The sequence below is a fragment of the Aplysia californica genome, unplaced genomic scaffold (genome assembly GCF_000002075.1).
Source record: "Aplysia californica isolate F4 #8 unplaced genomic scaffold, AplCal3.0 scaffold00276, whole genome shotgun sequence".
Classification (NCBI taxonomy): domain Eukaryota; kingdom Metazoa; phylum Mollusca; class Gastropoda; order Aplysiida; family Aplysiidae; genus Aplysia; species Aplysia californica.
The window spans coordinates 365,469-375,528 of record NW_004797546.1 but is presented as its reverse complement, the minus strand read 5'-3'; positions in this window follow the sequence as shown (position 1 = coordinate 375,528).

Sequence of the window (10,060 nt, the reverse complement as noted above, 5' to 3'; positions counted from 1 at the left end):
TCTGTTGAAAGGGGGAAGAGGATAGAACGTTTTTTCTGGGACTTTTTGTTGTTAGAGATCCAGTTGGGTTTTTTTTGTTTTTATGAAATTGTTATTATGATTCCGTGAAATGTCAAAACAAAACAAAATGTGTCCGACGAGGAAGGCCAAGTGCCATAGTAGAACAAACAAATGGGTCGCCACCACTCGGCGAACGACCAACACTTCTGTTGCGAGTTTATGTTGACGTCTATTGTTCTAGACTGGGTTTATAGACTGACTTGTGGGTGGGTCTTATAGGTTTTTCCGGATCACGCACTTCCCTTACCAGCAGCTGAAAATTTATTGTTACCCATTGGCCAACTTGGATAAACACTTGGACTGACCTAAGCAACATGGCCGTTTCTTCCATAAGAGGGACTTACAATAACGACAGGTGAATGAATTTTGACGGCTTGTCCACAGCGTCAAGGGAAAATGCATACTTTTTTACAACGGCTTGCCGTCTCAGATAGATCAATTTGGCCATGGGTTGATTGAATAGGATTGTCGCGGCAGTGTTGGACAGGTGCCCGTTTTACACAGTTAAATGGTATAGAAAAAACGCTGGGGGGGGGGGGGAGGAATGTGGTCGTTTGTACTGATGGACGTATTATACGGGTGGCCGTCATGGCAGATTCCACTGTATAATATATCTGTCTGTATTCCTGCATGGGGTCTTTAAGTCTGGCACTCACTTGGGCCAGAAAGTATATGTACATGTCTTTGTGAGTACACATGTATGTGTGTGTGTGTGTGTAATGTGTGTGTGTGTGAGAGAGAGAAGGAGAGAGAGTGAGATATATGTGTGTGTTAGTATAATATATGTGTGTGTGTATGAGATAATATGTATGTGTTTGTTGGGTATGTGTGTGTAAAAGAGAGAGAGATTTGTGTGTGTTGGGTATGTGTATGTAAAAGAGAGAGAGAGATTTGTGTGTGTTTGTGGGTGTGGTGGATCTGATCAGACTAGCTCTCTCTCTCTCTCTCTCTATCTTTCTCTCTCTCTCTCTCTCTCTTTCTCTCTTTCTCTCTCTCTCTCTCTCTCTCTCTCTCTCTCTCTCTCTCTCTCTCTCTCTCATATATGATGTATGTATCTGCATCTGTGGTATCTCTAACGTCTCCTGTGCCAAGGGCCAACAGCTCTGTGACGCTTGTAGTAGTTACTCTAGTTACAAACAACATTCTGCTACTTGTACTTATTTTTTCCCTCATGGATACCTTATTTATTGTTTGAAATGGTGTGATGAGTGAATCTTGTACTGATTTTTATTTCCTTTTTATTTCTTGAGATCCTAAATCCATTGTTGATGAATGATTTATCCCGTGTGTACACTTGATATATTTACATACATCGTATAAATATACATACATTGTGTAATACGTCATGTTTATCCTGGTACATGAGAGTTGTACATTATGATTATTATTATACATACAAGGTGACGTAAATGCTATTACTTGGAGAGCTCCGTAGTCAAGTGAGAAAAATCCTCTGTGTGGATGTGTATGTGAATTATACAACTGATGTTCCTTTGTTCTCTGCTCGTAGCTTATTACGAAGTACGTCTCTCCTAACAACAACCTTCTGGTTTTGCTCACCGGCTTCCAGGACTCAATTGGCACGTACATAAAATAGTTGCACATACGCATTTGTATACACACAACATAAAAAACGACGGTGGGTCTCATACATGATGCATACTGCGCACATTGTTCTCCTCTACGCCTGGTTGTTGTTGTTGTTGTTGTTGTTTGTGTTTCATTCTGTAGCCATGGGCTTCACAACTCTTGCTGCCAACATTTCCAAACCATTTTGTAAATTGTTATGATTGTTATTATTATTATTAATTTTTTTATTGTTTGTTTTTATTTTGTATTCGTTACTTTAAAGCTTTTGGTTTGTTTCGCTACAACAAGTATCATGTTATATGAACGAGCATTCTACAAGTCTTTGACCACAAAAATACATTGGATGGATGATGTGATACTGCAATGGACGCCAGCCTCTTTGTTGCGTCATTTCTCTTGTGTTGTAGAGTTAGTGTGAAGTTGCCTGTCCTTCTCAACTTTTTTTTTTCTCCCACATCGACACAATTTAGATCGTTTTGAAGGCTGGCTTCAAACCTGCCTGTCAGGGCCAACTGGGACTGAGAGAGATACGTCATCCTAGCAGAAAAAAACAAAATTCTCAATTAAAAATTCTCCCCACAATGGATTCAAACTCATGTCAACCGCTTATAATGATGAAGCATCTAACCACTACACTAAAGATATTGGTATGGTAGGCTTATCTTCGAAGTTCAAAATTGCAAGCAAGCAAGATGCTGAGCTTAAATTAGTAATAATTACTGTACACTCAGTCAGTATCGGAGGGGACCAGTGTGAGGTTGGGGGTGCTCTTGTGGGGTTTGCTCCTTCTTTACTATCAAATACTTAAATTATAATATATTATATATATCATCCAAATATCTCCTTGGTGGGTGGTTGGTGGGTGCTGTGGTGTGGTTTGCTTCTTTTTTCCTATCAAACATCTATCGTCTTTATCTCCCCTCCTTTTTTATGTTTGTTACCCTCTTGTAACACCTCTAATCTTTTGGCACTCATGAGTCATATATATGGCCTTATGCAGTTGCGAGCGCCATAAAACCTCTACTAGAACAAACAAAATATCTCCTTGTTTTTTTTGTTTGTTTGTTACTCTATTGTAACAGTAACACCTCTAATCTTAGGCGCTTATCTGAACTAATTGTGTTACAAATTTCGTAAAACTCTTACCAAAAAAAACTGTTTCTTAGTGAAAAAACACAAGTCCCAACTCGAATGCTTGTTTGACTTTGAGATTTACATTCCTTGGAAGTTATTGGAACTCAACTTGCATGTAGATTTTTTTCAAAGGAGGACTTACAAATTAATGCCTGCCTTCCGTCAGATAAGACGGGATCCCATAGCTGTCCCTGCAAGTGCATGAATCTGGACTGCATCGTTTGTTTGACTACTGGTATGTATTTATACGTATCATATGTGTTATATACACATGTATCTCTTTCAATACTATACGATTCCGTTCTTTGGCAGGACCTATGCACATTCATCTGTTTATCCTACTAAGAAAGGTTAGAGAGCACCGCAAAGTACTAACAAAAAAGTTCACTTTGCAGTTGTCTCTTCCGGGATTCGAACCAATGTCGCCCACATTGCAGTTCAACGTTCCACCATAACTACCTAATAAGTAAACATTTTGTCATGTAAGCACAGTGAAAACGAAATATTTTAAAACCGGAAAAATTACTAACGTAGACACGTGATAGTGATAAGCAGAAAAAGAAAGAACGGATGAAGAAAGGAGAACAAGTTCAATGAACAAGTAACAAAAGACAAACATTTATTCAGCCATTACACAATGACGGGCTTTTCTTTACTCTAAAATAAGCAACCTCACGTTTTGCTAGTTCAGATTTCCCTTCAGATTTTGTTTCCCCTCCAAGGTGCACTAGCCACCCCGCCCCCCACACCCCAATATTTAGTGTGAGTTCGTAAATAGTTTCTTGGTTTGGTTGAGGTTGGGGGGAGGTTGTTGGTTGTTGTTTTTTGGGGGGGGGGGTATTTTGTTGTTTTTTTTCTTCTTTGAGGGGGGAGGGGTTTCTTTCCCCTATACACCCAACTCCACCACTATTTTTTTCTTCTTTTTTTTTTGTCCTGTTTCTTGCTGTCACCGCACCACACGTTTTGTCTTCTTTCTTTTTTGTTTTCTTTTCTTTTTTAGGAGGGGGAGGGTGGGTGTCTCTCCCAACTATCCACATTCACTCCCGTCCTTCATCCCTTTTTTGGGGGGTGCAAAAACGGGAGGAGGAGGGGGGGGGGGTCCATTTGTACATTTAATTCAACCCCCGTTGTTTTTCGCCTAATATAAGCCTGGTGATAAATTATACATGTAGTGATCAACGCTTCACAGATACAAGTAACAACATACATGAGACATGTATAAACAGTAGGCCTACATGTTACGGACTAAAAACGAAGATATCTCTCATTAAATTACCTGGGCTGACATTTCAATGAACTAAAAGATTTGATGTCTCGTAAATTACCAAGCACCGTGTTCCATTCCAGATTTTGAAAAAAGAAAATCATGTCCTTTTTCGTTTTTCGCCCGTTGTTCCACTGATGGTAACAGTAATTTCTATTTGTCAGCTGGTTGTTAATATAAATATATTATATAAAGAGAGAGAGAGTAACATGTACGGAGAATACTGCCAGCTGACGCCGGGATGAGGAGTTGTTTGATAAACAATCACCATAAGAGGCATGTGCTCCAAACTACAATACATAAGACGGTCTCTGTCAAGAAGTATCGAGAAAAAGACGGAGAAGATAAAGGTCGACTCGATGACTTCTGTAAGAGGAAGCCAAGCGTTCTTTTCAAGCAATTAATTTGAAGATCAAAAGGACCATGGTGATAAAGTGAGAGCGTAAAGACTTGGGGCCCCAAGGGTAAATGGTTGGGAGTGGGGGGGGGGGGGGCTAGACAATGAGAAACTGTAATAAAAGAAAAAGGATTGGTTTCTTCAATGTTTTAACAGTAGGCCTATGTTTCAGTTTCAGAAGAAAGGGATGGGGTGGAAATATGTAGTACTCTGTTTTATTTTACGGAATTTCCAGTGAATAAAACATTGTTATTTTCCCTTGGAGTTGGAGGGAGGGTAGAGAGAGACTGAGAAACCGCATGTGGTAAAGGCAAATTTTATGTTCAAGAAAGGAGAGGGCGGTGGATGAAAATAGTTTTCTCTTTGCGTCAAACGATTTTCAAATTAACGAAAAAAATTGTAATAATTAGATATAAAAACAATTTTTTTGTTAAATAGGATTAAATGAAAGGCGTGTTGAGGCACGCGGTCAGCGCAAAGGGGTTGGGTCAGCGTCGGGCTACTCTGACCATGGCATGGGGACCTTAGACTTAGTGTCGTATTCTCTTTGTACTTTGCTCTGTGTCCTCTCTCTCAGTTGGCATTTGGCGCCTTCGCTGATAGGCTCAATAAAGGCACCCGTATTCTTTGCGGCAGATTTTTCTTATTCAAGAAGTAGTCAAAGGCTTCGAACAAGTCTACTCAAGTTTAATAGAACCCCATGAACTCCCCCCACCCCCTCCCTCCCTCCTCCCCACTCCAAATCTGATTCTGAAAGGAGGAACTCGCGCGATGTTGTAGCCTGTGTGAAATATCGCCTTTCATGTGGATCGTTTGGGTTCTAGAACGACAACGAACGAACGAACGGACGCTTCGACAGACGCGCCCGTGTCCGGTTTCAGGCGGTTCTCTGGACTGAGGACTCGGGAGGAGGAGGAGGAAAAGAGGATGGGGAGGGGAGGGGAGGGAGGACGAAGGCGGCAGCGGCGGGAGAGACCCACGCGCACTGCACGCAGTCAGCAGTGGCGGGCCTGCACAGGGCGCGGGAAGCGAGACAGGTCACATGGTCACATGGCTGCCAGTCGGCCGACCAATGAACCGTTTCCGTCCATTCGCTCGTGCTGGGTGGGGTGGGCCTTGAGTTGTAAAGATCTAAAAAGTGCAGTTCTGACTCGTCGGGTTTGCATGATCGGATTGGGCCATCATCAAATCGGTCTGGCCAGTGTTCGACTCTCTCTCTCTCTCTCTCTCTCTCTCTCTCTCTCTCTCTCTCTCTCTCTCTCTCTCTCTCTCTCTCTCTCTCTCTCTCCCACTCTCTCTCTCTCTCTCTCTCTCTCCCACTCTCTCTCTCTCTCTCTCTCTCTCTCTCTCTCTCTCTCTCTCTCTCTCTCTCTCTCTCTCTCGATTGATCAATCCATCTCTTGATCTATCCATCTGCAGATACTTGAGACAAATTTCTCCCCACTAGGGAATTGAACTCAGACCTCCCGCGCGAGCAGAGAAGGCCCAACCGCTACACCACAGACGCCAGTATCTAGAGTGATTTTTACATCAACAATACCTATTGGACGAAGAACATCGTTTTCGAACTTATCCAGGCAGAAAAAATCACGTTTTCTTTCCATAGGTTGTACATCGATCAAAAGTGGTCAAACAGTCTTCAGAATGCATTTTTCTTTCTCCTTCAGATACCGCACTCAAAACTAATTTTCCCATCGGTATTCTCATATTACTTTTAAACTCCCTCCCCCCTATCCTTGTGTAAGAATAAATCGGAACTGTCTTGGCTAGGGGGGGGGGAGATTTACTAATACTAAGAGCGGAGAGAGAGGGGGGGGACAGACAGACAGAGACACAGGACACAGAGAGAGAGACAGAGAAATTGAGAGAGAGGATTGGGGGGGGGGGGGGGGGAAGCGCACGCTCGAGCTGTGGAACTTGAAGTAAGACTGAAATTTCTCACGTAACTTGAGTCATTGTTAAGCTTTGGCTCTCCGTTTAGTCTTGTAAGGGACACATTACACAAATTCGAAACCCCACACCTTCAATATCCCGAGACTATCACCTTCTTTGTGCACAGGGAGCCGTAAATAGCCTACCCTTTATAAATATTGTACTGTATTATTCATAAATGCAGTATCGAGGTTGTTAAATATTCAACAAAAATCATTTCGAGGCCCTCATTCTTAAAATAAATTTAAAGCGTCGTTTTCACATGACGTCACGACCACCCATATAATGATATGGAGCCCAAGCTATGAGGTTATTATATTATAAATACATGTATATAAATATATATATATATCTAGGTTCTAAGCCTAAGGTCCTTTTGTCCAACCAAATGAGAGTATAAACCGCAGAACTGTGAAGTAAGTCTTATAAGTTCCCCATGGAGCGCTCAAATTTACTTTTACAATATAATATTCTGTGCGCTCATGCGACCTTACGTAGTTACAAGCGCCCTAAAACTCTTACCATGAACAAACAAACAAACAGTTTCATTCTATGTTGTTAAGCGACCCCACGTAACTTATCACTATCAGCTGTCGAATCATTCTACACCGGGAATTCCCTGAAACTAAAAGTGGGGCCAGTTAAGATTTCCCAGAATTTTGCCTGAGATGGGGGGGTTTTCTTAATATCACTGCATAGATCCAAATGTAGTTCACAATAAAATGTTAACAGATAATTTATAATGTCGGGAAAACCGTTGTGGCGCAGATAGTTCGACCTTGGATAACATGCAGAAGGTCAGAGTTCAGTTGTGTATACGATGAAGGTTGAATGTTCGGCATCTTTCATCGGGAAATCCCTGTTGATGCCATTTTTAGTTTCAGGGAATTCCCCATTTTTATCATCCGCGTAAACAAAATATATAGTAGGCCTATGGAACGTTTGCTGCGAGATTTATTTGACTTGACCTATTTTTTATTGATTGACTTCAATTATTTTCATTGTTGTTATTATTACTGTTGTTATTATTACTATTATTGCTACTATTGCTATTATCATTTTATGGTTCGGTGCAAACTGTGCAAATTGTATCAGTATTGTCGTTTAAGATAATTTTCCCCCTTCCTCTCTCTTTCTCTCTCTCTCTCTCTCTCTCTCTCTCTCTCTCTCTCTCTCTCTCTCTCTCTCCCTCTCCCTCTCCCTCTCCCTCTCTCTCTCTCTCTCTCTCTCTCTCTTTCACTCGCTCGCTCTCGCTCTCTCCCTCTCTTTCTCTCTCTCTTTCTGTACTCAGACTCATAAATTCAGTGTGTTAGTCTGTGCTCATACTTGTAGCACATAAAGGGTTTCGAGTAGGTAAAAGTTCAATTTGTTTAAGTTATTTTTGTTGAGAGCTCAGATTCTAGAAATATATGACAAGTTGCGTAAAAATAAAGATAGTAAAAGTTAAATCAATATATATATATAATATACATATATATATATATATATATATATATATATATATATATATATATATATATATATATATATATATATGTGTATATATAAATCAATCTCGCTTATTACCGAAATATCGTCCATGTAACATTGTAACATGTAGAAGAAACAAAATTGATCTGCGTACCGTACACATAAAAGTTGTGTTAAAGTTACATCCATACATCAATAGCGTGTTTTATGGAAACAGCTAGAATCTAGGTCCATGTTTTTATTCAAAAAGAAAAAAAGATTTTTAAAAAGACCTTTCCGATCCTCTCAAAGTCAAAGAGACGTCCAATCCAACAACCATTTCCAGTTCACCACAGCCATTAATTAAAACATTGTTTCTCACTCTCTTCCCCCCAACCCTTGCCCCCCCCCTCCTCCTTTTTTTCACCTTCCATTTTCTTTTTCTTTGTGTGTGTGTGTGTGTGTGTATGTGTGTGTGTGTGTGTGTGTGTGTGTGTGTGTGTGTGTGTGTGTGTGTGTGTGTGTTTCCGCTAACATCACGTTCTGTCCCAAAGTGCAGGGTTCCTTTAGCCTCTTGTGTCATTCTTGCCCCACGCTGGCGGTTCTCAAGGGACTCAAACACTCAAAGACAATGAGAGGGCTCTCGTGGCCTAGAGTTTAAGGTGTTCGCCTCTCATTTAAAGGTCTCAGGTTCGACATAGGGCCCTATCATTATTTTCTTTCATGATATCCAACCGGAAATCGTTCTCTCTCCTCCTACCTCTCTCTCTCTCTCTCTCTCTCTCTCTCTCTCTCTCTCTCTCTCTCTCTCTCTCTCTCTCTCTCTCTCTCTCTCTTCTATTTTCCTCTTTCAATAAACTTTTAAAAGCACAATATACACTTTATCACTAGTAATAATAGTAGTTGGAGCAGCAGCAGCAGCAGCAGCAGCAGCAGTAGCAGCAGTAGTAGTAGTAGTAGTAGTAGTAGTAGTAGTAGTAGTAGTAGTAGTAGTAGTAGTAGTAGTAGTAGTAGTAGTAGTAGTAGTGGTGGTATTACGGTATCATTATCATTATTATCATTGTTATTATTATTCTTATTACTACTACATGTACTTCTATTATAATGCAAACTATACAGAAAGTAAGCCAGCTGAGCATAGGGACGCACGCACACATACTCAGCGTTGGTGAAGATGTTTGGTTCTATTACATTCATTAATCGTCTCTTCAACATACCCGGTACATATTAGAGCATGGACGGTTTGTTCCCGAGTCTCAGATACATGTAATTGATTACCTTGTGGCTTCTCAACTCTGGATATTCAGTTCGAATGATAGCCGAAAGCTATAAAAATAGTGTAGTTTATAATCACTTGGTATTATTAGAAAGTAGCACAGCTTTGTTTTGTTTGAGCGGTTTTAACAGTCGAATTAGTCCAAATCGGTAACCAATTGTCGAGGAGAAAAAGGGTAATCTCAGACAGGAGTCGTCTTGAACAGTGCCATATATTGTAAGAAAAAATGCAGGGTGGATGGTGGAAAGGGGTGGGGGGGGTGGGGGTAGAAAGTGGTCGTTTACATAATAGGTAATTGTCTTGGAAGTTAGTCAAGTTGTCGTTAGAGCAAGTTAAACTGTCTGTCTGGGGTGGGTAGATGAGTGTCTAAGAAATTATACAAGTTGCCGTTAGAGCAAGTTCGACTGTTTTATATACATGTGTTTCGGCCTTCCAAGTACTGGCACTAGCGTCTATATACAGCAGCCAGGCGCCTCACCGTCGCATGCAGAAGCCGTGAGTTCGATTCCCGTATAGGGATTTTTTTTTTCACCGAATACCGTATGATCTCCATTTGTCTGCTGAACAGCCTATGTTGGTCGTGGGCCGGATATTGACATGATAATTATGTTGGGTCGAAGCAGCCTGCCTCATCTTAAAAGATCTAAATTGTGTCAAGGAAGGAGGGGGTGGGGGACTTCCTCAATTATTGAAATATTGTAAAGTACAAGTAATAGAAATATTAATAGTGCAACCATCTGAAGATGAAGTGAGGACTCAATCTACTCAATTTAATGTCAGACAAGATAGAAGGACCTCGTTTTTCTTTGTCAACCTCTGTCCCATCACCCGCACTCGATTCAACTTTCACTTTTCATTACCCGTGAAATCGGACCCAAGCTCTTCTTTTTAAAAAAATAATTTACTGTGTGAAAGAAAGGAGTGTCTGCCTGGAGGGGAGGGGGGGGGTAGTGTTTGG